This window comes from Hylobates moloch, unplaced genomic scaffold (assembly GCF_009828535.3).
Source record: "Hylobates moloch isolate HMO894 unplaced genomic scaffold, HMol_V3 SCAFFOLD_18, whole genome shotgun sequence".
In the NCBI taxonomy this organism is placed as follows: Eukaryota; Metazoa; Chordata; class Mammalia; order Primates; family Hylobatidae; genus Hylobates; species Hylobates moloch.
The window spans coordinates 10137324-10163771 of NW_026652293.1; the positions used below are offsets into that span (position 1 = coordinate 10137324).

The following is a 26448-nucleotide window of genomic DNA, read 5'->3' on the forward strand; positions in this document are numbered from 1 at the left end:
TTTTAGTATTAGCCCAGAAATCTTAACATAAAGACTTCTAATAATCAGTATCTTTAATTTTTTCCCTAGAAAATATAAGGACTTTAGAACACTTAAACTCCAATTACTATATTCACCTTCCAATTTTTTTTTTTTTTTTCAGACACAGTCTCGCTCTGTCACCCAGGCTGGAGTGCAGTGGCACAATCTGGGCTCACTGCAACCTCCACCTCCTGGGTTCAAGCGATTCTCCTGCCTCAGCCTCCTGAGTAGCTGGGATTACAGGCACGCGCCACCACGCCCAGCTAATTTTTGTATTTTTAGTAGAGACGGGGTTTTACCATGTTGGCCAGGCTGGTCTCGATCTCCTGACCTTGTTATCCACCCACCTCAGCCTCCCAAAGTGCTGGGATTATAAGCCTGAGCCACTGCGCCAGGCCTCACCTTCCAATTTATATGCTATAGTTACTGAGGATTTTAATTATACCTTCATTTTATTCCTATCAATTAGACATTGTTATATTTCTTGTCTTTGATATCAATATTTAGATTTCACTCCACGTTTACCATTTTATTTGCTCATCATCCCTTCTTCATTTTATTTCTTCCTTTTTTTTTCCTTTGAGACAGGGTCTCCCTCTGTTGGCCAGGGTGGAGGGCAGTGGAGCCATCATAGCTCACTGCAGACTGAATCTCCTGGGCTCAAGTCATCCTCCCACCTCAGTCTCCCAAGTAGCTAGGACTACAGGCCTGCATCATCATGCTAGACTTTTTTTTTATTTTTATTTTTTATTTTTATTAGAGATGAGGTCTCTCTATTTTGCCCAGGCTGCTCTTGAACCTCTGAGCTCAAAAGATCCTTTCATCTTGGTTTCCCAGAGTGCTAGGACTATAAGGCATGAGACACAGTGCTCAGTCCATCATCCCTTCTTGAATCTTAGACTTTCCCTTTAGTACAGGCACACCTCGGAGACATTGCAGGTACGATTCCAGACCACTGCAATAAGGCAAGTTCCTGGTTATTTATTATTTTTTTGGTTTCTCAGTGCATATAAAAGTTATGTGTACACAATACTATAGTCTATTAAGTGTTTTATAGTTAAAAAACACAATATGACTACCTTAATTAAAATATATTTTGTGTTAAAAATGCTAATGATCAGCCGTGGCTCATGCCTGTAATCCTAGCACTTTGGGAGGTTGAGGGGGGCGGATCACTTGAGGTCAGGAGTTCAAGACCAGCCTGGCCAACATGGTGAAACCCTGTCTCCACTAAAATTATTTTTTAAAAAGGGTGACCCTTTCCTGTCCTGGCCTGCATGGGTCTCTGAGACCTTAAAATTGAGAGCGTTTTCACACCCCAGGGGCTGCTCCTGGTGGTTCTGTGGCTGTCACCATGCCACAGAATGAATATACTGAATTACACCATAAACACTATGGATACCGTTTGGATTACTATGAGAAAAAGAGAAAGAAGGAAAGTCGAGAGGCTCATGAACGTTCAAAGAAAGCAAAGAAAATAATTGGTCTGAAGGCTAAGCTGTACCATAAACAGCATCATGCTGAGAAAATACAAATGAAAAAGACTATCAAGATGCATGAAAAGAGAAACACCAAACCAAAGAAGGATGAAAAGACTCCACAGGGAGCAGTACCTGCCTATCTGCTGGACAGAGAGGGACAATCTCGAGCCAAAGTACTTTCCAATATGATTAAACAGAAATGAAAAGAGAAGGTGGGAAAATGGGAAGTCCCTCTGCCTAAAGTACGTGCTCAGGGAGAAACAGACGTATTAAAAGTTGTTCGAACAGGAAAGAGACAGAAGAAGGCATGGAAGAGGATATTTACTAAAGTCTGCTTTGTTGGAGATGGCTTTACAAGAAACCCACCTAAATATGAAAGACTCATCAGGCCAATATGCATTTCCAGAAAGCCCATGTAACACATCTTGAACTGAAAGCCACCTTTTGCCCACCAAGACTTGGTGTAAAGAAGAATCCCTCATCCCCACTGTATACAACTTTGGGTGTTATTACCAAAGGTACTGTCATTGAGGTAAATGTGAGCGAATTGGGCCTTGTGACACAAGGAGGCAAAGTTATTTGGGGAAAATATGCTCAGGTTACCAACAGTCCTGAAAATGATGGATGCATAAATGCAGTCTTACTGGTCTGACAGCAATTTCATATATAATTATTGACGACTACACACCAACTGAAAAAACTGCCATTTAGTAATGTTTCTACCGAACAGCCATACATGTCTGCAATCAAGAGATTTATTACATTGTAAACATTAAAATGGTCCAGTTTTATAAATGGTCTTTGTTCTGAAATCTGCTTAGACCCCATGTTCATAAAATTGAATGATTGAAAAAAAGCAAATATACAAATATCATACTTCATCAATATCTGCATTTATGAGTGGGTATTCAGCAATTTCCTGAAAAAACACCAGTGTCCATTGAAAATGCCTTTCAAAAAGCTTAATACACAATTATGTGTCTGAGAATTTAACTGAAGTATCTTCTACCTCATTAATCATTAATCCTAAAAAGGTAGCATTGATACAGATGTTAAGTTTACAGTGTTTACACTAAAAGTATGTGAGAAGACACAAAGTTCAGAACTCTTAGAGAAATCTTTTCACCTGTGAAATCCTTAACTTCTGAATACAGCAAAGGTCTAGTGAATTCACATTCTAAACATTTTTTTCATCCATTTACCATGTAGAATAATACCTACTTGGCACTGTTTTCTACTTGAATCATGAAAATGAAAAAAAATACTAAAGTCTTTGTACTTTCTTAGCATTTCTGTATTCTAAACAGTATATTTCTAGTTTCAGAATGGTATTAAGAATTAGTTTAAGCAACTTCAGCTAAGTTTTAAAAGGAGAAAGGAGACTGCACTGATTCTCTGAGGAGAAATTTATTTACAGTTACTTAGATGACGTAAAAAAGTAAGGTGTTAGGGTTGTAACTTGGTGAAAGCACTTTTGTGATCTGTGATATGTTGTGGCTTTAAGGATAGCTGTATATTACATTAATCTATAATCACCCCCCCCAAAAAAAATAGCCGGGCGTGGTGGCACATGTAATCCCAGCTACTCAGGAGGCTGAGGTGAGAGAATCACTTGAACCCAGGAGGCGAAGGTTGCAGTGAGCCGAGCCGAGCCAAGATCGCACCATTGCACTCCAGCCTGGGCAACAGAGCAAGACTCCGTCTCCAAAACAAAACAAAACAAAACAAAAAAACAATGCTAATGATTATCTGAGCCTTCAGGAAGTGGTAATCTTTTTGCTGGTGGAGAGGTCTTGTCTCAATGTGGATGGCTGCTTGCTGATGGGTGGGGTAGCTGTAAAAATTTCTTCAAATAAGACAACAATAAAGTTTGCTGCATTGATTGACTCTTTAGTGAGACTTCTCTATAGCAAATGATGCCATTTGACAGCATTTTTTCCTTTTCTTTCTTTTCTTAATTAATTCATTATTATTATTATTATTATTTGAGATGGAGTCTTGCTATGTTGCCCAGGCTGGAGTGCAGTGACACGATCTGAGCTCACTGCAAACTCCACCTCCCAGGTTCAAGCAATTCTCCTGCCTCAGCCTTCCAAGTAGCTGGGATTACAGGAATGCACCACCATACCTGGTTAATTTTTGTATTTTTAGCAGAGACAGGGTTTCTCCATGTTGGCCAGGCTGGTCTCGAACTCTTGACCTCAGGTGATCCGCCTGCCTTGGCCTCCCAAAGTGCTGGGATTACAGGCGTGAGCCACCGTGCCTGGCCTCTTTTTTTTTACATCCCCATGAAGGACTGATATTTGATAGCATTTTACCCAGAGTAGAACTTCTTTTGAAACTGAAGTCAATCCTCTCAAACCCTGCAGCTGCTTTATCAACTATGTTTATGTAATATTCTAAGTCCTTTGTTGTCACTTCAACAGTATTTACAGCATCTTCACCAGGAGTAGATTTCATCTCAACAAACCACTTTCTTTGCTCATTCCTAAAAAGCAACTCCTCATCTCTTCAAGTTTTATCATGAGATGGCAGCAATTCAGTCATATCCTCAGGTTCTACTTCCAATTCCAGTTCTCTTGCTATTTCCACCACATCTATAGTTACTTCCTCCACTGAAATCCTGAACCCCTCAAAGTCAGCCATGAGAGTTGGCATCAACTTCCTCCAAACTCCTGTTAATGTTGATATTTTGACTTCCTCCATGAATCATGAATACTCTTTTTCTTTCCTTTTTTTTTTTTTTTTGAGACAAGATCTCACTCTGTCACCCAGGCTGGAGTGCAGTGGCACAATCACGGCTCACTGCACCCTCAACCTCTCAGGCCCAAACGATCCTCTCACTTCAGCCTCCTGAGTAGCTGAGAGCACAAGAGCACACCACCATGCCTGACTAATTGTTTCACTTTTTGTAGAGACAGCGTCTCCCTGTGTTGCCAGGCTGCTCTCAAACTCCTAGGCTCAAGTGATCCTCCTGCCTCAGCCTCCCAAAATGCTGTGATGACAAGCCTGAGCCACCATTCCCAGCCCTTGAATGTTCTTAATGGCCTCTAGAATGGTGGATTCTTTCCAGAGGTTTTCAATTCACTTTGCCCAGATCCATCAGAGGAATCATTGTCTATGGCAGCTATAGCTTTACAAAATACATTTCTTAAATGATAAGACTTGAAAGTCAAATTTGTTCCTTGTTCCATGAGCTGCAGAATAGATTTTGTGTTAGCAAGCATGAAAACAACATTCATCTCCTTGTGTGTCTCCATCAGAGCTCTTGGGTGACCAAGTGCATTATCAATGAGCAGTAGTATTTTGAAAGGAGTAGGTTTCAACAGTGGGCTTAAAATATTCGGTAAACTGGCCAGGCATGGTGGCTCATGCCTGTAATCCCAACACTTTGGAAGGCCAAGGCGGGCGAATCACCTGAGGTCAGGAGTTCGAGACCAGCCTGACCAATATGATGTAACCCTGTCTTTACTAAAAACACAAAAATTAGCCAGGTGTGGTGGCATGCACCTGTAATCCCAGCTACTTGGGAGGCTGAGACAGGAGAATTGCTTGAACACGGAGGCAAACATAGCAGTGAGCCGAGATCACACAATTGCACTCCAACCTGGGCAACAAGACCGAAACTCCATCTCAAAAAAAAAAAAAAATTATATATATGTATATATATGGTAAACCATGCTGTAAATAGATGAGCTGTCATCCAAGCTTTGTTGTTTCTTTAATAGACCACAGGCAGAATAGATTTAGCATAATTATTAAAGGCCCTAGAAGCTTGGCACAGTGACTCATGCCTGTAATCCCAACACTTTGTGAGGCCAAGGAGGGCAGATCACTTGAGGTCAGGAGTTTGAGACCAGCCTGGCCAATATGGTGAAATCCCATCTCTACTAAAAATATAAAAATTAGCAGGGCATGGTGGCGGGCGCCTGTAATCCCAGCCACTCGGGAGGCTAAGGCAGAAGAATCACTTGAACCTGGATGGGTGGAAAATAAATAAAGACCCTAGGATTTTCGGAATGGTAAACATTGACTTTAACTTGAAGTCACCAGCTGCACTGGCCCTAATGAGAAAGTCAGCCTGTTCTTTGAAACTTTGAAGCCAGGCATTGACTTCTCCTCTCTAGCTATGAAAGTCCTAGATGGCATCTTTTTCCAAGAGAAGGCTGTTTTATCTACATTAAAATCCGTTGTTTAGCACAGCCACTCCCACCAATTATCTTAGCTAGATCTTCCGACTGACTTGCTGTGGTTTCTATGTCAGCACTTGCTGCTTCACCTTTACATTGTGGAGACAGCTTCTCTCGTTGAACATCAAGAACCAAGCTCTGCTAGCTTCTGACTTTTTTTCTGCAGCTTCCTTCCCTCTGTCAACCTTCACAGCATTGAAGAGATTTAGGATCTTGCCTTGGATTAGGCTTCAACTTAAGGGAATGTTGTGGCTGGTGTGATCTTCTAATCAGACCGCTTGAACTTTCTTCCTGTCAGCAAATAAAGCTGTTTTGCCTTCTTATCATTTGTGTGTTAACTGGAGTAGGACTTTTAATTTCCTTCAAGAACATTTTCCTTTATTCACAACTTGGCTAACTGGCACAAGAGGCCTAGCTTTGGGCCCATCTCAGCTTTCAACGTGACTTCCTCAGTAGGGCCTAATCATTTCTAGCTTTTGATTTCTAGTGAGAGACCTGTGACTCTTTCTGTCACATGAACACTTAGAGGCCATTGTAGGGTTATTAATTGGCCTGCTTTCAATATTGTTGTGTCTTAGGGAATAGGGAGTCCCCCGGAAAAAGAAAGAGATGAACAGCTAGCTGGTCAGTGAGGCAGTCAGAACATATACATTTGTTGATTAAGTTTGCTGCCTTATATGGGCACCATTTGTAGCACCCCAAAACAATTCTATTAGTAACACCAAAAACTCACTGATCACAAATCATCATAACACATATAATAATAATGAAAAACTTTGAAACATCATGAGAATTACCAAGATGTGACACAGAGACATGAAATGAGCACATGCTCATAGAAAAATGGCGTCAATAGACTTGCTCAACACAGGGTTGCCACAAACCTTCAATTTGTTTAATAATAATAAAAAAAAAGGCAGTGTCTGAAGTACAATAAAATAAGGTATGCTTATAATTTTTTTTCTTTTAAGTTATTTCTTTTAGAAGTTGCTTTAGTAGGCCTCACACAGTGGCTCATGCCTGTAATCCCAGCACTTTGGGAGGCCGAGGTGGGAGGATCACTTGAGGTCAGGAGTTCAAGACTAGCCTGGCCAACATGGTGAAACCCCGTCTCTATTAAACATACAAAAAAATTAGCCGGGCATGGAGGCTCGTCCCTGAATTTCAACTACTTGGGAGGCTGAGGCAGGAGAATCACTTGCACCTGGGAAACGGAGGCTGCAGTGAGCTGAGATTGTGCCACTGCACTCCAGCTTAGGGGACAGAGTGAGACTCTGTGTCAAAAAAAAAAAAAAAAAAGTTGCTTTAGTGGAGTAGTCTGTTGGTAGAAACCTCTGTTTTTGTTTGTAAAGGGTTTTGTTTTGCTTTTTTTTTTTTGAGACAGTCTCGCTCTGTCACTCAGGCTGGAGTGCAGTGGCACAATCTTGGCTCACTGCAACCTCTGCCTCCCAGATTCAAGCGATTCTCCTCAGCCTCCTGAGTAGCTAGGACTACAGGTGTCCCGCCACCATGCCTGGCTAATTTTTTTTTTTATTTTTAGTAGAGATGGGGGTTTCACCATGTTGGCCAAGCTGGTCTCGAACTCCTGACCTCAAGTGATCCCCCTGCCTCGGCATTCCAAAGTGCTGGGATTACAGGCATGAGCCACCGTGCCTAGCCATGTGTTCATATATTTAGATACAGGCTCACTCTGTCACCCAGGCTGGAGTGCAGTGGTGCAATCAAAGCTCACTGCAGCCTCGAACTCCTGGACTCAGTGATTTTCTTGCCTCAGCCTCCTGAGTAGCTGGGACTGCAGGTACGTACTACTGTGCCCAGCTAGTATATTTTTTAGATAAAGCATATAAAGCAAGTACAAATAATATGTTTCTTTAGGCATATATATGTTTATCAAGAGAATGGTGAATACAACATTACAGTGCAAGACAGTGGTTCAGATGGGTGATGAGGTGGGGGGATGGGATAGGAAGGGGTCATAGGTGGATGCAAATAAATGGTAGTGATCTCATTTTTGCGTGGTGGGTCCAAGTGTGTTCATTAGGTTAATTAAAAACCATTAATAGCATATATAAATAAGCAGTAAAAGAGAGGCATGCATAAACCAGTCAAGAAAATGAACTGCAGATTTTGATTCATCCAATTTTGTGCATCTGAGAAATAAACAAAAGAGATAGAACTAGAAATTAAAGGCAGAGACAGAGAGAGAGAAGAAAAAAAATGGTTCCTATTTCTACCAGCAACATTTTTTTAACTTGTATGATCAAAGACAGCCATGGAACTATCTAAAAATATCAAGACTCTTAAATAAGAACTTTCGTTAACAATTTCATGATCTAAAATAGCCATTTAAGAACACAGTCAAGGCCAAGCACGGTGGCTCATACCTGTAATCCCAGCACTTTGGGAGGCCGAGGCAGGAGGATCACTGGAGCCCAGGAATTAAGAGAGCAGCCTGGGCAACACAGTGAGACCCCATCTCTACAAAAACACAACACAAAACAAAAAACATAGTCAATATACTGCATTTGACTTTTTTAGCCTAATAAAAAATATCAATTAACTTAAAAATTCTGGCTTTTTGGTGGTGGTAGAGGGAGGAGGGGGATGAGAGTGGGAGTACAGTGAGGGACAGAAGTGCTGATCTGCATTTACTACTCTAGGGACAGGAGGCCTGGGAGCTGCCCTGTGCGGGACCTCCGCAGCCGGCACGCGGAGTCCCGGGGGTGTGGCAGCCTCGCTCGCCCTAGCCTGCCCCACTCCCCGCCCGCCCTCGCCCCGGGCCGGCCGAGTTCGGACCTGCAGCTCCCCGCCCCGCCTCTGAGCGGTGGTGCGACTCAGCCGCAGGCGCCGGGCTCAGCTGGCTACCAGCGCGGCCCGGGAAGCAGCTGGGGAAACAAACGCCTTAGCCCTGGAGGCCTGGCTCAGCACAGAAGCCCCAAATAAGGCGGGCCGACTCCACCCTGGCAGCAGCGATTGCTCAGAGGGGGCCGATGACTCACTCGACCCAGCCAGCCAAGCACCTCTCTCCCTCCCTCGGGACCCTCGTCCTGTCCCCCACCACATCACACTACAGCACACCCCGGGGAACACACCTGGGGAACCCTCCCAGTTCTCACCCCGCCCCTCACCTGGCCTCCCTGAAACCAAACCCTGTGGCTTCAGTGGCTCAGCCGACTTCTCAGCACAGCTTCCCTGGGAGCTCCCGTCCTTGAGCTGCAAAATCCCAGGGGAACAAGGGCCTCGCTCCAAGCTTTACGGGGCAGGCATGCTTGATAAATGTCTATTGATCAATGCATGCATTATGTCAGAGGACAAGGGCAAAAACTGGGCTGGTTCTGGGATGTGTGCGTGAAAGCCACTCTGTTTACATCACCATGGAAGGGAAGGCTGCGGTACCTCTGAGATGCTTCAAAACAGGCTATTACAGCGTCTACAAGTGAGTGTTCTCATTAGTCCTCAGCAGCTCTGGAAGAAGGGGAGGTAACAGCATATGGGGACCCTGAGCCCCAGAGTGGAGAGTGTGACATGCCTGGCCAGGTACGAGTGGGGACTGTGGAGTTTCCGTGACCTCAATTTTTCTGGTCTGTAAAGTACAGCACTTGGTTTTTTGTTTTTTGTTTGTTTTTTAGACAAGGTCTCTGTTGCCCAGGCTGGAGTGCAGTGGCATGATCAAGGCTCACTGCAGTCTCCACCTTCCTGGGCTCAGTGATCCTCCCACCTCAGCCTCCTGAGTAGCTGGGACTACAGGTATGCATCACCATGCCTGGCTAATTTGTTTTGTTTTGGTTTGGTTTGGTTTTGGTAGAGATGGGGTTTCCCCATGTCACTCAGGCTGGTCTCGAGCTCCTGGGCTCAAGCTATCCTCAGCCTCCCAAAGAACTGAGATACCACCACGCCCATCCTAAAGTGCAGCACTTTCAACTTTTCAAAGCACTTCCATTTAGATTCCATACTCTCTCCTTAGATTATCATAACTATCGTTTGTGGATACAAACAAATGACGAATGAGAAAAGTGAGGCTCAGAGGTTAAGTGACTTGCTCAAGGTCACACTGTTAGCTACTAGCTTGGTCAAGAGTGGAAATAAATTAAGGAATTCTTTTTAATGCCCCAAGATTCCAAGATTTTTCACCCACTTTGAACACATCATTCGCACTTGCTGGAACTCACTCTCCCATTCTACAGCGTGGAGAGCAGCCACCCTACTCAAGAAAGACGACTCAAATTTTATAGGAGCTGGAGAAATGAATGGTCTCCCCAACCTCAGGGGAGTAAGGAGGGACTTTCCCATGCAAAAATCTCCATAAACACGAATCTGTATATTTGTAGGCACTCCATGGTATACAAAGCACTTTCATGTCCATTATCTCAAGTGATTCCTGTCACTTACCTTACCCTGTAAGGTATTCAAGAGGATATTATCTGATATTTTAAGGAGAGTGAAAAGGCTACAGCAGTTAAGTGGCATGTTCAACAATAATACCCCATTTCCTTCCCATGTGTTGCATTACATTGGTTACCCCTGAGGTTCTGAGATAACCAATGTAATGACGAAAAACTCTCTATATTCATAATGGAAACCCAAAGCATCTCCCTCCATTTTTCTCATTTCTGTCCTCAAGATGCCCAGAAAGGAGGAAGGTGGAGGGGTGAAACCTTGGTATGGGCCAGGGGACAAACTAGGAGCACAGAGTACCCCAAGCCTTCCCCAGAGTCATGGCAAAAGGTGGTACCAGCTCATGGGTGAACCCAAGACTCCATGTCCTGGCCCTGGATCCTGCACGGAACAGGTGCCTTGGACCAGCCTGTATCTGTCATGGAGGCCACCAGGACTCTTTATCACTCTTGAATTTGTAGCAGTCAGTTGGTACAACCTCCAAGAGGCTGGCAACTCGGGCTGTCATTCCAAAGCTGCCTAACTGCCAAGGGGTGTCAAGTGGCCCACCACAAGCACAGGGACTTTCCCATTTAGTGTCCCGTCATAGACACTAGACATTGTCTTTGTCCCCAGCCCCATGGTTGCTAATTATCTTTTGGCTGGTGACAGCCTCCAGATCTTCCTTTCTCTCTGCCCCTTCTTGCGCTATTCTTGGATTTAAAAAAAAAAAAAAAGCTTCTTTTCTTTAAAAATATAGCTGCAGATAAAATATACTTAGCTTCTCTTTCACACATATACATTTAAGAGAATGAAGGCAGGAAATCTTTAGGGTTCTCTCCAATCACAGGCCAGCATGAGAACCCACACCACCAGGAGGAGCCAGCCTCTCCGCCATGAATGAGTAATCCCACTCACAGATTTATAGGGGGCTTTATTTAGGGTGTTCCACATCTTATTCCAGAAGCCTGGCCTTTAGCTGAGCCTGTGTAAAAGCCACTTTACATTTTGACTCCCACTTCAAACACAAGTCGGCCTGCCCATCTTCCCACACTTTCATGTGAAATCCAGACACACAGAGGAAGGTACCTCCCAAAGGTGACCCAAGAGTTCCAAGCCTTCTCCCCTCTCTGGTTTCTCATCCCAGGATCAGACCCTGTGCACCACCTAGGCTGGCTCCAGGTGGTCAGCTTCCAAAGCAAAGGCTATGGCCATCAGCACTTTTTTTTTTCCCTAATCATTTATTCACATATTTAAATTTTTTGAGACAGAGTCTCCCTCTGTTGCCCAGCCTGGAGTGCAGTGGCACGATCTTGGTTCTCTGCAGCCTCAACCTCCTGGACCCAAGCAAGCCTCCCACTTCAGCCTCCTGAGTAACTGAGACCACAGACATGCACTACCACGCTCAGCTAATTTTCATACTTTTTGTAGAGATGGGGTCTGACTATGGTGCCCAGGCTGGTCTCGAATTCTTGGGATCAAGCAATTCTCCCACTTTGCCTCCCAAAGTGTTGGGATTATAGACATGAGCCACTGTGTCCAGCCGTTTGTTTTTTTGTTGCTGTTTTCTGTTTTTTTAGAGAGAAGCTCTTGCTCTGTTGCCCAGGCTGGAGCACAGTGGTGCAATCAGAGCTCACTACAGACTCAAAGCCCTGGACTCAGGGGATCCTCCCGCCTCAGTCTCCTGAGTAGCTGGGACTACAGGTGTGCATCACCACACCTGGCTAATTTTTTTACTTTTTATTTTTTTAAGTGATGGAGTCTCACTAAGTTGCCCAGGCTGGTCTTAAAACCCTGGCCTCAAGCCTCAGCCTCCCAAAGTGCTAGGATTACAGGTATGAGCCACTGTGCCCAGCCCATCAGCTTCTTTATTTCCCTTCTAAAACCACAGACACTTTGCCTCTGGTTGCCTGCTATCATTGGATTCCACTGGACTATGTTTGGGGCTGACTTGTGACCAATTCTTTATGATGTGGGAAAATGCTCATGATCTAGTATTGGGTAGGAAAAAAAGATTAAATCAAAATCTTATTATGCAACGTGTTTCCAATTTTGTTTAAAAAATGTATATACTCACCCACATATATAAAAGACTAAAAGAGACTACACCAAAATGTTAGCAGTTATGTCTGGACTTGTGAAAGTTTTAGTTTTCTCTTCATGCTTTTCTGAATATTCCACACTTTCTAGGATGATCTTGTGTAGAGGCAGTACATAGGTCAGAATCTTTTTTTATTTTTATTTTTATTTTTTGAGACGGAGTCTTGCTCTGTCGCCAGGCTGAAGTGCAGTGGCACAATCTCGGCTCACTGCAACCTCCACCTCCCAGGTTCAAGTGATTCTCCTGCCTCAGCCTCTCAAGTAGCTGGGATTACAGGTAGGTGCCACCACGCCTGGCTAATTTTTGTATTTTTAGTAGAGATGCAGTTTCATCATGTTAACCAGGCTGGTCTTGAACACCTGACCTCAGGTGATCCACCCGCCTTGGCCTCCCAAGGTGCTGGGATTACAGGCGTGAGCCACTGCACCTGGTCGACTCTTTTTTTATTTTTATATTTTTTATTTTTTAGAGATGGGATCTCATCATATCACCCAAGATGGATTCAAATTCCTGTACTCAAGCAATTCTTCTGCCTCAACCTCTCAAAGTGCTGGACTACAGGCATGTGCCACCACACCCTTGGACTCTGAAGTTTGACAGCCATGGTTTGAATTCCACATCCACCACTTGGTAGCTGTGGGAACTTGGATAAAAGTATTTTATCTCTTTGAGCCTTAGTTTCTTTTTTTGAAAGGGAAGATAGGAATGACTCCTTCCTTATTAGGATTGTCATGAGGAGGGAATGAGGTCATGTAGTTTTAGCATGTGTCTTGGTGCCTGAAATACAGTAAGTGCTCAGTATATGTGAGATCCTTTTTACATTACTTTTATATTCTGGAAAAAAAGTAAATATTCTTAAAAAAATAACCACTTGGCTAAAAATTTGCCATTTGGATTAAAGTACACAGAGAAAACAACAAAAGCCCTCTTGGAAATGTGGTGTCTCTAAAAGTGACTGAAACAAGAATGATCATACAATAAGGTAGGGTTTAACTATGTCAGCGTTCCTATGAAAAGGGAATATACGGCCGGGCACGGTGGCTCATGCCTGTAATCCCAGCAATTTGGGAGGCTGAGGTGGATGGATCAAGAGGTCAGGTGTTCAAGACCATCCTGACAAAGATGGTGGAACTCTGTCTACTAAAAATACAAAAATTAGCCGGGCACAGTGGCAGGCACTTGTAATTCCAGCTACTTGGGAGGCTGAGGCAGGAGAATCGCTTGAACCCAGGAGGCGGAGTTGCAGTGAGCCGAGATTGTGCCACTGCACTCCAGCCTGGGTGACAGAGTAAGATTCCATCTCCAGAAAAAAAAAAAAAAAAAAGAAAGAAAGAAAAGAGAATATAAGGTGGGAAGGGTGTTGAATGAGGAGTGATGACTGTGATGAATGCAAAGTCGATGAAAGAAAATATAGATGCTTTTTAAATGAAAAACAAAACAAAAAAACCCTCACAAAACCCTCACAGAATAATGGACCGAGCTATAAGCAACAAGCAGAAGAAAAACATATAACCCAGAAAGCAGGGAGAGTCTGTGAGTTGGGTAAACCGGAATGCTCTGTCTGGCTAGGGCATTAGAGAGGCAGTGTTGCCTAGGGCCCAGGCAGGATGACGGGGGCTGAGTCAGAAACAGCCCTGGGTTAAACTTGGGCAGAAGTTTAGACAAGGGACTTTGGGGATTGGAACTATGGATTCGGCCAGCCTGGGGAGCTCTGAAACACAACTGTTTATAGCACTAGGTGCAGGAGATAAGCTGAGCAAGTTAGGAGAATGTACACTTCACTAATCTGAATATAGCTGAGAGCTTGGATCTGCTGACATTGTTCTTAAGCAGTGTGGCCTTCCAATAGCCTGACCTGTTTTGTGCCATTGACACTAGAGGACGTTGGACACCAGAAAGAAGTAAAAAGAGAACCACCATCATTACCAGGATTCCAAATGCAGTCCAGACCTCCTCTCCACGTTGGCATAGTGGCCACATGGAGTCATACACAGCGGGGCTGCAGGGAGCCTCCCAAGCTCCCAGCATGAGTTTGAAGAGGGAGAGCGAAAGGTGGAGCTTCCTTAGATAAGGGCTCAATAATTCTAGGAGACCAATTCCTAAGCCAAGTCTCCTGGGGAACTGGCCATTGTTTCTTTTCAACTCCAGTCACCAACTTCCTAGGAAGATGGCCCCAGTCTCTGTCACTGAAGCCCAGCTGAGCAAGACAGCAGTGAGATCTTACTTTTAAATGTTGGTACCCAACTATAATTAATCTGCAGCATTGTTTGGGTAGGAGGAAGCAGAGAATATTAGAGTTGAAACATCCTAGAAGTACATTTAGCCCTAACTATTTATTTTACATCTGAACAAACTGAAGCCCAGAAAGGTTCAGTGATTTCCCAAAAGTGATAGAACAACTTAAGTGGCTCAAGTTCCAGGTCTCCCAACTTCCAGTCTGGAACTCACTTCTCTAGACCACCCTGCCTGTCATTAGGAACCCTGCAATTATTCAGGCATGAGATGATGAGGTTTTGAGCAGGGAGGGTGGCCCTGGGAAGGAATAAGGTAAAGTTCACCGTGGTCTATTTGTTTAGAGAAAATTTTCTATTTGTTTATATCCATCCATCCATCCAACCATTCTTTTTCTTTTTTTTTTTTTTTTTTCGAGACGGAGTCTTGCTCTGCTGCCCAGGCTGGAGTGCCATGGCACGATCTCGGCTTACTGCAACCTCTGCCTCCAGGGTTCAAGCAATTCTCCTGTCTCAGCCTCCTGAGTAGCTGAGACTATAGGCACTTGCCACAACATCTGGCTGATTTTTGTACTTTTAGTACTTTTTATACTTTTAGTAGGGATGGGTTTTCATCATGTTGGCCAAGCTGGTCTCGAACCCCTGACGTTAGGTGATCCACCCTCCCCGGCCTTCCAAAGTGCTGAGATTACAAGCATGAGCCACCATATCCAGCCCATCTATCTGTTCTTTACTGATCCTCATTCTATGAGCCAACAACTGTGCTAAACACTGACTACATGAGAATGACTAAAGCATCACTCTCCTTTCAAGTAGCTTGCAGGCCAATGAGTGGGCTCAGTGAAAACACTGCAGCCAAAACCAACAAGTCGCTGCATCTCAGAAACCATGCTGCCATAAGCCTGTTCACATGAACTCTCAGCTAATATTCACACCCTTGTCTTTAAGTCACTGCCTCTGAAACCATCTCCCATCATTGGATGCCATCCCTAAGAAACTGGGAGGGGACCAGAGAATTCCCCATTTCAAGAGAGCCTGGAGCACTTAAGTGATCTATAGGAAGCAGGAGCAAGAACTGCACTTAATGCCAAGCCCCTTCCAGCCAGGAGGCAAGTTCTGGTTCACGCATTATCTTGGCTAAGCTGCCACTTCTTGCCAGCTAAAGTCTCTGTGTGGGTGTGTGCTGGGAAAAGCAGGGGAGATTCCAGCCTGAGACTCTCTTGCTTGTTTATCCAGGGGCAGCTCAATTCCAGTGCAGCTGACAGTTGATCTGGGTGACCAAATAGTGATAGCACCCTTGGGCTATAGCTTCTACAAAAACAAGTAGTGTTGTCACCCAGTCTGACTCCCTCCATCAACAAGAGATTTCCCAGCATTGACTTCTACAGCCTCTACTCCCAGGGGAAGAATGCAGGGCACGAGTAAAGAAGGTGAGGTGGTTGCAGCTCTCTACCCTCCACTCTGCCTTATTTCACCAGGACTCTTCTTGCTCAAATATCTAGCAAAGCCCTAGAGCTGGCACCAAGAGGGTAACCTGTCTCATGGAAATGATGGAGCCCCTGCATGCCCTTTGATGGAGAGTTGCAGGAGGCTGGGGCCTCTGGGCCTTTCGTTACTGGGAGACAATGGGCTATGACCCTTTTATAAACGTACTGAGCCCAAAGGTTAGCAGGGAGCAGGTGGGTAGGCTGGTGCCAGGCTCCATGGAAAAGGAAGGGAGAAATGGAGGGACAAAAGAGGAAAAATTAAAATTCAGTGACTACCCTGGCTCATAGTAGTGAGCCAGGCACTCAGAACATGTATCACTCTTCATTTGTGTGTGTTCATATTTTCCAGAGGAAATTGAGTCTGAGAGCCTAAATAATTTGTCCATGGTCACACAGCTGGCCAGCCAGACTTGAACCCAGTTCCATCAGACTCCCTCAAATCTGTGCTTTTATGTAACACCACCTACTGGGATTGGAAGGCCAACTGGGTGATTTAGGACACAGGGCATTATTATACAGAAAGGCACAGGAATGGATTCAGGATTTGGTAAGCTCTGACCCCCGGGGCTGAAAACCCAGTGGAAATTAGCATTCTTTGCTCTATCAATATAAGACCTCAGCATCCTGTTTCCTAGTCCCAGTAAATGGATTTTCCAGTGTTAAGGAAATCTCTTTTCATCTGCTCCTCTTACAGGGCTAAATGGCTTAGGTCAGATATACAAACAGAAAACACAGATAAATCCAGGGTCATACTTTCTTTCAGACTTTTCTATATTGCTCCTAATGTCCCCCATCAAAGTAGACTGTGAGGCCAGGTGCGGTGATTCGCGCCTGTAATCCCAGCACTTTGGGAGGCAGAGGCAGGTGGATTGCTTGAGCCCAGAAGTTTGAGACCAGCCTGAGCAACATAGCAAGACTCATTTCTAAAAAATTTTTTTTTTTAATTTGCTGGATGTGGTGGTGCACACCTGTAGTCCCAGCTACTCAGGAGGTTGAGCTGGGAGGATCCCTTGAGCCCAGGAGTTGGAGGCTACAGTGAGCCATGATGACACCACTACACTCCAGCCTGGCTGACAAAGTGAGATCCTGTCTCTAAAAACAAAAAACAAAACAAAAACAAACAAAACACAGTAGGCTGTGGGGGTTAGGGACCAGAAGCACACCCAGAGGGTTACCCCACTGGTTTCAGTGGCCCACTGTCTGAGTCATTTTTCCCTCTGACATTGGGAAGCCTAGGAGTACAAAAGTTACCAAAGCAAAATCCACTCAATAATTTTTTATTGAGTACTTACTACGTGCCAAATACTGTTCTGGGTGCTTGGGATATATCAATGAGCAAGACGAAGGCCCTTGCTGTCATGGAGCTTATCTTCCAGGAGAGTAAATAACTTTTTTTTGTGTATTAGAAAGGCCATGAGCTTTGGTGTCAGGCCTGGGTCCATATCAGCCCCAACCCTAATGAGCCAGATGATCTCTGGGCAAGCTATTTAACTCACTGAGTGTTAGCTTTCTTATCTGTAAAATGGGAACCATAGCATGTTGTAGGAGTGTAGTAAGGATTACAGATAATCTATATTAATCGCCTGGCACAAAGCAGGGTTCAAAAATGGTTAGTACTATTTTTCCAGTCCCAGCTGAATCCACAGATTCTGGGACAACTCACATGCCCTCTTATTTAGGGGCTTCAACCAGAGCATTATCTTTAAGATATCCTAGAGAGAGTCTGGTGTGGTGAAGAATGTAGTTGGGTTTGAAACAACCTAAAGCCAATGAATTTTCCCTCTAGAAATGTCTGCTCCCACCCCTAGACCTGATGGAAAAGATAGGCCTGATTAGCCTCCCTCCCCTGCCACAAGCCACAGATGACTGGAGTGCAGTGGACGTCAGATCTAAGCTGGAATCAGCATCTGTTGGCGTTTGGACGACTGAGTTAATTTACTTTGGAGAGCTAAGTGGGAAGGCCACATGGGCTGAGAGATGGAACTACTGCCTGGTTCACCCACAATGGGTCCTGTGCTTGTGGATGAAAGAGCAGAAGCCCACCTGTGAAGAAGAGAGTGCTACAGCTCCAGGATGTAGGTGTGGCTCACAGAGGGGCTACACTTCCCACACCTAAGTTCTGTGCTATTTCCCTGTAATGGTCTAATAAAGCTCCCTTTTACTTTTGCTTCTCTGAGTAGGCTTCTGTTCTCACAACCAGATGATCTCCAAGACAAAGCCTGTACCTGTCTCAGAAGGTGGTTGTTGTGACATAATTTGGAAGCATCTGGCATTTAGTCGACATTCAATAAATGCTGTTGAAACTTCCCATGTTCTTGTCAACCAGTCAGTCACTCAGCCATGGAAAGAGGAAATCTACAAATGGGCTAAACTAAGGGTGCATCTTAGCCTTATGGTTTATGAACATCTTTATCACGTGGAAAATGAAGACAATGCCAATATCGACCTCACTGTTCGCTGAGAATATTAAATGAGATGATTCAAGTTTAATACTTATCACATAAATAATAAATGTTAGCTCAGATTATTACTTCTACCATTGTCATTGTTATTTAAGATGTGACAAGAGCAGGACGCAGTGGATCACACCTCTAATCCCAGTACTCTGGGGGGCCAAGGTGGGCAGATTGCTTGAGACCAGGTGTTTGAGACCAGCCTGGGCAACATGGTGAAACCCCATCTCTACTAAAAATACAAAAAACAAAAAAATTAGCTGGGCATGGTGGCATGCACTTGTAGTCCCAGTTACAAGGGAGGCTGAGGTGGGAGAATCACCTGATCCCAGGAAGTCGAGGTTGCAGTGAGCCACGGTTGTGCCACTGTACTCCAGCCTGGGCAATGGGAGTGAAACCCTGTTTCGAAAAAAGATGCAACAAGTGTTTTAGGTCTTGATCTAGGCAAGGAGGGAGGATGCAGTGAGAGCAGGAGTGGGAGCACACAGAGAACAGGAGGATGTTCTCGGGAGTGGGGTCAAGGGGTTGGGCCGTCAAGAGAAGGAACTGAGATGAAGAGTGGGTAATAGGAAGAGGGGGTCACTGGAATAACACGCTTTATGTATATCTAGCACTTTAATGTTTATGGGATGCTTTTACCTACAATACCTTATTTGTCTGTCATAACACTCTATGGGGTAAATAATGAAAGGCGATATTATACAAACTTTAAAGAGGGCAAAACTCAGGCTAGGTGCAGATGTGTACAGCATGTACCAACTGAAGCTAAATCTACTCCTTTATCCTTTATATCACATTGCCTCTGAAAATACGGATTAAGAGGCTGAAATGAGAGGTAAAGACCAGAGGAGGAACTGGAGGGCTTCTCTGGAGAGGTATTGTTATATTTCTCCGTACCATTTGGATTCCTTCTGGGCATCCCAGCAACAGAACATCTCCACCCCATCAGAGGCAGAGGCTCCAGATGTAAGCAGGGGATGGTAAAGTCAGGTAACACTGGGAGGCCAACCAAGCGGCTGAATAAACCAGGCGGGACCCACACCCAGCTTCGGCACCGTGCCTGGTCCAGGAGAAGGCTTTCTTCAGCAAAGGACAAGCGCAAGCCCTTTACCATTCAGGCCATGGTCTCACTGCTAACACCACGGGCTGCCCTGCAATGATATCTAAAGCCCCTCCCAGCTCAGTTGTGTGTCGGGTCTAGGTCTTACCTCCCTGAAGTCAAGGGTTAAATGTGCTCTCCAGGGAAACAGATGCAAATTCCCTGGAGCACTACCAACAAGCAGGGCTTGCTGTGAGTCCCCAGGCTTGGGACAATCATCCCTGAGCTTAACGTCAGTGATGCTGAGCCCTTCCTTTGCCTCCCAGATACCACTTCTTCCCAAACCCTTAACATAGTGCTTGGCATATGGTCTGTGCTCGCTTCATGTTTGTTGGATAAATAAATGGATAAGTGAACAAGCGAATGAATGACAGATTGGCTCTGGCAATCAAATCAGCCTGTGCTGTCACATTACGGTGGCCCCGCCCTCTTGACTCTTAGATCCCAAATCAGAGCTAAGCGGCCAACCTAACTTAGTCAGCTGCTAAGGAAGGATGTATTTAATAGTGCTTCCCCTCTGCACTTCCTCTGACCTTTTGGAGGAGCCACACCCTGAGGAAAGGGTAGGGCCAAGAATACCCTGGCAGGAGGAGATCTCTGCCCACCTCTTCCCGCGACTTCTGCTTCCCCTCTCAATTACCCTGCCTCTCTCAGCTCAAGGCCCAGTGTGCGAGGAGGAGCCATGGAGAGGACTGTTAGGAGCTGCACGGTGATACGGGCAGTGCCAAATACTTCTTTGCATTTTCTGTAGTGCTAACGACCTTAATTGTTAATAATAACAGCAACAATAACAATCATGCCACCGGCACCTTTATGGTTTCTAGAATCTGTCTTCCAAACTGCTCCTAGCACATGACCTCACATCATCCTTGGAGGGACAGGGATAGTTCTCTCTGCCATGTGGGTAGAGACATTGGGTGCCAGGGAAGTTTGGTGTTGATCTGGTCACACAGTGTTGCAGTGATGGGTTCGAGGTCCCAGTCTTGGAGTGGGGAGCACTAGGCTGTACCCCCAGCTCTGCCTCAAACTAACCCAGTGTCTTTGAACAAGTCTCGAGGTTCCAGTTCTCTGTCCATCTCAAATGCTCTGTCTCAATAAAATGAGCCTGGTGACAAGCCCAAAGCCTGGTGACTGTCCTCCCCTGCACAAGGTCAGAAAGCTCCTGGAATGGATGCTTGCTGCTTGCTGTGCCTGTCCTTGCATCCTAACAGATGTCATACGAGTGCTCCCCACAAAGAAGGCTGCAATATGGACAGCAGGGAGAAAACATCAAAAAATCATCCTAATGGTCTATAAGTGCCAGGAAAGCAGACAGGCGGCAGGCCGCTGCTGAGGCCAGATGCCATCCTGCCCACAGTACCGGTACTGGCTCAGACAAAGGCTGGAGGCCTTCCAGCGAGTGGGATCAGACAGCCTCTCTCACCTGCCAGAGTATCCAATTCTCCAGGATGCTCTGAGTGTCCTCAGTCGGCAGGTAGCAGCACACCCCTTCCTCCCCATCTCCCCTCCCCTCCTCCATCAAATCTATCCTTTCTCTTTAAAATCCTGTTTGGCAATCACCTCCTCCATGAATAATTTCCAGTTGAGCCCTGCCAAATTCTAGTCTCCCCATTCCCACTAACACCCCTTCAGCCCCCAGCCATCCTATTAGCAGCTACCAGCCATCACTAGGTCATGTGTCCCTGCACCAGATGAGATTTCAAGTGTGTGTTCCCGCTCTTGTATCCCACTAGACAGAGGACGAATAGGGCCAGTATTTCCTATTTCCTCCTTTCTTAAATTTTCCTCCATCTTCAGCTCCCAAGATAGGAAGCAGGGCATTTGGGACACAAGAAGAGCAGACTATAGATGGATGATACATTCCTCTCTACCTTGGGCAGCTTCCCTGGCCAGTTGCCAGGAAGGCTAATGCTAGAATCTCAACCAGAGTCCAAACAAGGGCTCTGCCAACATGTCTACCTCTAGGGCTGAAAGCCTGGATTGGCAAGGAGGGTAAGCTGGCCTAGCAGCTGGCAACTTTGCCTGAATTTCTAATCCAACCCACAGCTCGGATGAACACCTAATCTCTCCAGCTCACAACACTGACTCCAATGCCACTGACATTATTCCAGTGTCGAATAATATTGTTAGGTGAGCTACATGAAATTGCCTTTGTAGGTCAAAAGTGGTTGTACATTGGCATTTTCATATGGTTCAATATAATAACTTTTGGGGGGATTATGTGCCCTAGGAAACTTCGTGAAAGTTTGAATTTCTCTACCTCTGGCTAATATTCCTTAGTTTCTGGCCTAGGACATAGCAGAATTACAGCCTTGGAAGGTACTTCCTAATTGAAGTTCCTGGCAGATGGAGGTGGGAAATCTTAGAACCTGTTCTACTCCCAAACATCAATGGTGGCAGTTCAAAGGCATATAGCTTTTTGGCCTCTTTTCCCCTGGTCATCCTGGGCAGAAGAATGGGACTTGGCTGCAAGTTGTTACATTGTGCCAGACCCTATCTGTGATAAAAGAGTTTGATTTGGGCATTGAGAGTTTTACTCCTTTGTCTTCTATAGAAGAGGAGCGTCTTGAATCAGGAATGTCTGTGTGTCCAAACTTGGTTTCATGTAACAGTACAGTTGATGAAGGCCCAGAGATATCCCCTGCTTCAATCAAGGTTACACAGCAGACAAGAGTCCAGATTACCAGTTTTCTGACCCTCAGTCCCGTGCTCTTCTGGCAAGCCTGGCAGCCCACTAGAACAAACTCCTCCCTGTCTGCCCCCTTCCAACTTCCTGCCTCCCGCTCTTTCAGGCTCCCTCACCAACACAGAAGGGGAATTGACTAAAGGATTAATAGCCCTCGCCTACATGAGCCTACGTAAAAAGAGCCCTGAGTCATGTAGGGCCTAGCCCCAGGGTTTCCAGGAGAAGAGAGGGAGAAAAAAAGAGAGAGAAGCCATCCTGGAAACTCAATCTCTCTCCAGAGCGACGATCAGGATGGGGAGGCGGGGGTGGGTATCACAATGATTTGGGTGAATGACAGGACAGCCAGGTGTGCTGCCCTTGCCAAGGGAGTACCTAGAAGGCCTTGCTTAGCTCAGGCATGAAGGCTCTGGGCAGGCACTTCTTGCTGGTTTCTTTCAGAATCACCTAATTAGAGAATTCTAAGGGACGCTAAAGGTTTGGTCAGCAACAATCTCTGGGCTGTTTGGTGAATTTCTTCTCTTACAGCCTGGGAACCCCCTCCTCAAAAGTTAGGTGGGTGACTCTCGAAGCCCTCAGTCCTCAGGTTCCCTCAGCTGGCCCCATGGCCTGGTGGGAGAATGCCTGTCATCCTGCCTCCCTTTGTGGCCCACCCATCAGGGCCCAGGTGCTCCTGTCTGGACAGAAGAGGCTGTGGGTAGGGAGCAGTGAGGGTGGGAAGGCAGGCTTCTTAAGGGACCTTCTTTTCTCAGAAGATCCCTCTGTGTGCTCCATGGGGACTCTCAGCACCCAAGAGCTTAGAAAAGACACTCCTATTGGTCAGGAGTTTTGCAGATAAGGTGAGAAGAAACCAGGAATCTAGCAGTGCCTCTGGCATGGACTTCTCTCTCTCTGGCTAAGTATTTGGAAAAATTTCAAACCTGAAAGGTTGAAAAAAATAGCACAATAAACAACTACAGACCCTTTACTTAGTTTCACCTTTTCTTTTTGAGACAGCATCTCACTCTGTCAATGAGGCTGGAGTACAGTGTCATGATCATGGCTCACTGCAGCCTCGAATTATCCTCCTGCCTCAGCCTGCTGAGTAGCTAGGACTACAGACAGGTGCACAGCCTCCATGCCCAGCTAATTTTTTATTTTGTAGAGGTGGAGTCTTCCTATGTCATCCATCTCTACAAAAAAACAAAACAACAACAACAACAACAAATTTAGCCAGCCATGGTGGCATGCACCTGCTCCAGTTACTTGGGAGGCTGAGGTGGGAGGACTGCTTGAACCTGGGAGTTTGAGGCTGCAGTGAGCTATGACTGCACCACTGCACCCCAGCCTGGGTGACAGAACAAGGCCCTGTTTCAAAAATAAATGGGGGCTGAGTGTGGTAGCTCACACCTGCAATCCCAGCACTTTGGGAGGCTGAGGAGGGTGGATCACCTGAGGTCGGGAGTTCGAGACCAGCCTGACCAACATGGAGAAACCCGTCTCTACTAAAAATACAAAATTAGCCGGGCGTAGTGGTACATGCCTGCAATCCCAGCTACTCAGGAGGCTGAGGCAGGAGAATCGTTTGAACCCAGGAGGCGGAGATTGCGATGAGCTGAGTTCGCACCATTGCACTCCAGCCTGGGCAACAAGAGCAAAACTCCATCTCAAAAAATAATAATAATAATAAAATTAAATAAATAAATGGGGCCAGGTGCGGTGGTTCATGCCTGTAATCCCCGCACTTTGGGAAGCTGAAGCAGGTGGATTGCTTGAGCCCAGGAGTTCGAGACCAATCTGGACAACATGGTGAAACCCCGTCTCTACAAAAAACATGAAAATTAGCCAGGCAAGATAGCATGCGCCTGTAGTCCTAGCTACTTGGGAGGCTGAGGTGGGAGGATAGCTTGAGCCCAGGAGATCAAGGCTGCTGTGAGTTGTGATCGTGCCACTGCACTCCAGCTGGATGACAAAGCAAGACCCGGTCTCAAAAACAAACAAACAAACAAACAAACAAACAAACAAACAAAGAGATGCATTTATGTTGCTTAAGCCACCCAGTCTATGATGTTTTAGCAGCCCAAACTAAGATACGCTAAGACCAATCTTTCACCCATTGGTTTTAGTATCCATTAAACACTAGACTAAATCAGCTATTATAGTAGAGGCTGCAAACTGGTCAATTTAAAGTTCCAACCTGGCACAGTGGCTCACCCATTATCCCGGCGCTTTGGGAGGCTGAGGCAAGAGGATCGCTTGAGCCTAGGAGTTCAAGGCTATGGGCCACTGCACTCCAACATGGCTGACGGAGTGAGACCCTATCTCTAAAAATAGGTAGGTAAATAAAGATAATGTTGGCTAAAAGATGCAAAGTTTCAGTAGACAGAAGGAATGTTTCTGAGATTTACTGCACTACATGGTGACTATAGTTAATGTAATGCATGTTTCAGAATTGCTAAGAGAGATTTTAAATGTTTACACTACAAAAACAATGATAAATGTGTGAGCTGATGGATATGTTGATAGTTTGACTTAATCATTCCATAATGTATGCATATATCAAAACATCACATTGCACCCCATACATATACGAAACTAGTATTTGTCAATTAAAAATTAAATTAAAAAATGTTTTTTGAGACGGAGTTTCACTCTTCTTGCCCAGGCTGGAGTGCAATAGCGTGATCTTGGCTCACTGCAACCTCTGCCTCCCGGGTTCAAGGGATTCTCCTGCCTCAGTTTCCCGAGTAGCTGGTATTACAGGCATGGACTACCACGCCCGGCTAATTCTGTATTTTTAGTAGAGACGGGGTTTCTCCATGTTGGTCAGGCTATTCTAAAACTCTCGACCTCAGGTGATCTACCCACCTCAGCCTCACACAAAATTAAATTAAATTTAAAGAAAATTTTTGTCATTGCTACTAGATTTTATTAGTTGGCATTTACTTATTTATTTATTCTTTTTTTGATACGGAGTCTCGCTTTGTCTCCCAGGCTGGAAGTGCAGTGGCATGATCTTGGCTTACGGCAACCTCTGCCTCCTGAGTTCAATCGATTTCCAGCTAATTTTTATATTTTTAGTAGAGACAGGGTTTCACCATGTTGGCCAGGCTGGTCTCAAGCTCCTGACCTCAAGTAATCCATCTGCCTGGGCTTCCCAAAGTGCTGGGTTTACAGGCATGAGCCACCGTGCCCAAATGGCACTTACTTTTTAATTTTTTGAGACCGAGTCTTGCTTTATCACCCATTCTAGAGTGCAGTGTCATGATCAGAGCTCATGGGAGCCTCGAACTCCTGGGCTCCAGCGATCCTCCTGCCCTGGCCTCCCAGTGTGGTAGGATTACAGAGTGAGGCCTTGTGTCTGGCCTCGTTGGCATTTCTGTTCAGAGTTTTCCCTCCCTGCTCCTCCCTGTCCATGTCAACTGTCAAAATAGACTCAAGGAATTTTTAATATTCAATGTGTTACAATCTATTACCATTATCCTTTGGAATGCTCAATGCGTTTCACACCTGGTTGGCAGGAGACCCTTTAAGCCAGCTTCTGTGCCAACATGTCATGACATGAGCATGCTCTAGTTTCTGGCATAACATAGTTCACTTACACTTTTCCAGTCTCAGACTTGGAATTAGTCATTTTTTTTTTTTTTTTTTTTTTTTTTTTGAGACGGAGTCTCGCTCTGTCGCCCAGGCTGGAGTGCAGTGGCGCGATCTCGGCTCACTGCAAGCTCCGCCTCCTGGGTTCACGCCATTCTCCTGCCTCAGCCTCTCCGAGTAGCTGGGACAACAGGCGCCCGCCACCACGCCCGGCTAATTTTTTGTATTTTTAGTAGAGACGGGGTTTCACCGTGGTCTCGATCTCCTGACCTTGTGATCCGCCCGCCTCGGCCTCCCAAAGTGCTGGGATTACAAGCGTGAGCCACCGCGCCCGGCGGAATTAGTCATTTTTTCAAGGAGCACTATTCCTTACAATCTCCCCCGTGGGAAGTTGTACTTAGAAATAAAAATCCAGGTACTAGGTGTGTTCCTGTCCACAGTACTTTCAGTGGACAGATCCACAAGATATACAAAAAACCCCAAAAGATTCTTTTTCCCCTTCCCCCGTTCCATACTTATATCTCTTTTTCCATAGTGAGACCCTGATTTCCAGAAATATCACCATAGTTACTCATTTCATCTATCATACAATACACAAAACAGTTTCCAATTTATGATACAAATACCACAACCAATAACATGTTTACAAAGTAAAGGTCAAGATTCCTTTGTAGGTGGTTTTTTTTTTTTTACTTAAAATATGAATATAGAATCAGGGTATGAAGGTTAAAAAGTACTTGAATTAGGCTGGGCGT

At 45.3% G+C, this 26448-nt stretch overlaps 1 protein-coding gene and 1 pseudogene across 4 annotated transcripts in view; one reads left to right on the forward strand and one right to left on the reverse strand.

Moving 5' to 3' along the window:
* ATP2B4 (ATPase plasma membrane Ca2+ transporting 4) overlaps nt 1-26448 on the reverse strand; it is a 117405-nt gene that overhangs the window by 85239 nt on the left and 5718 nt on the right. The window lies entirely within an intron of this gene.
* LOC116457251 (ribosome biogenesis protein NSA2 homolog) lies at nt 1186-2154 on the forward strand (annotated as a pseudogene).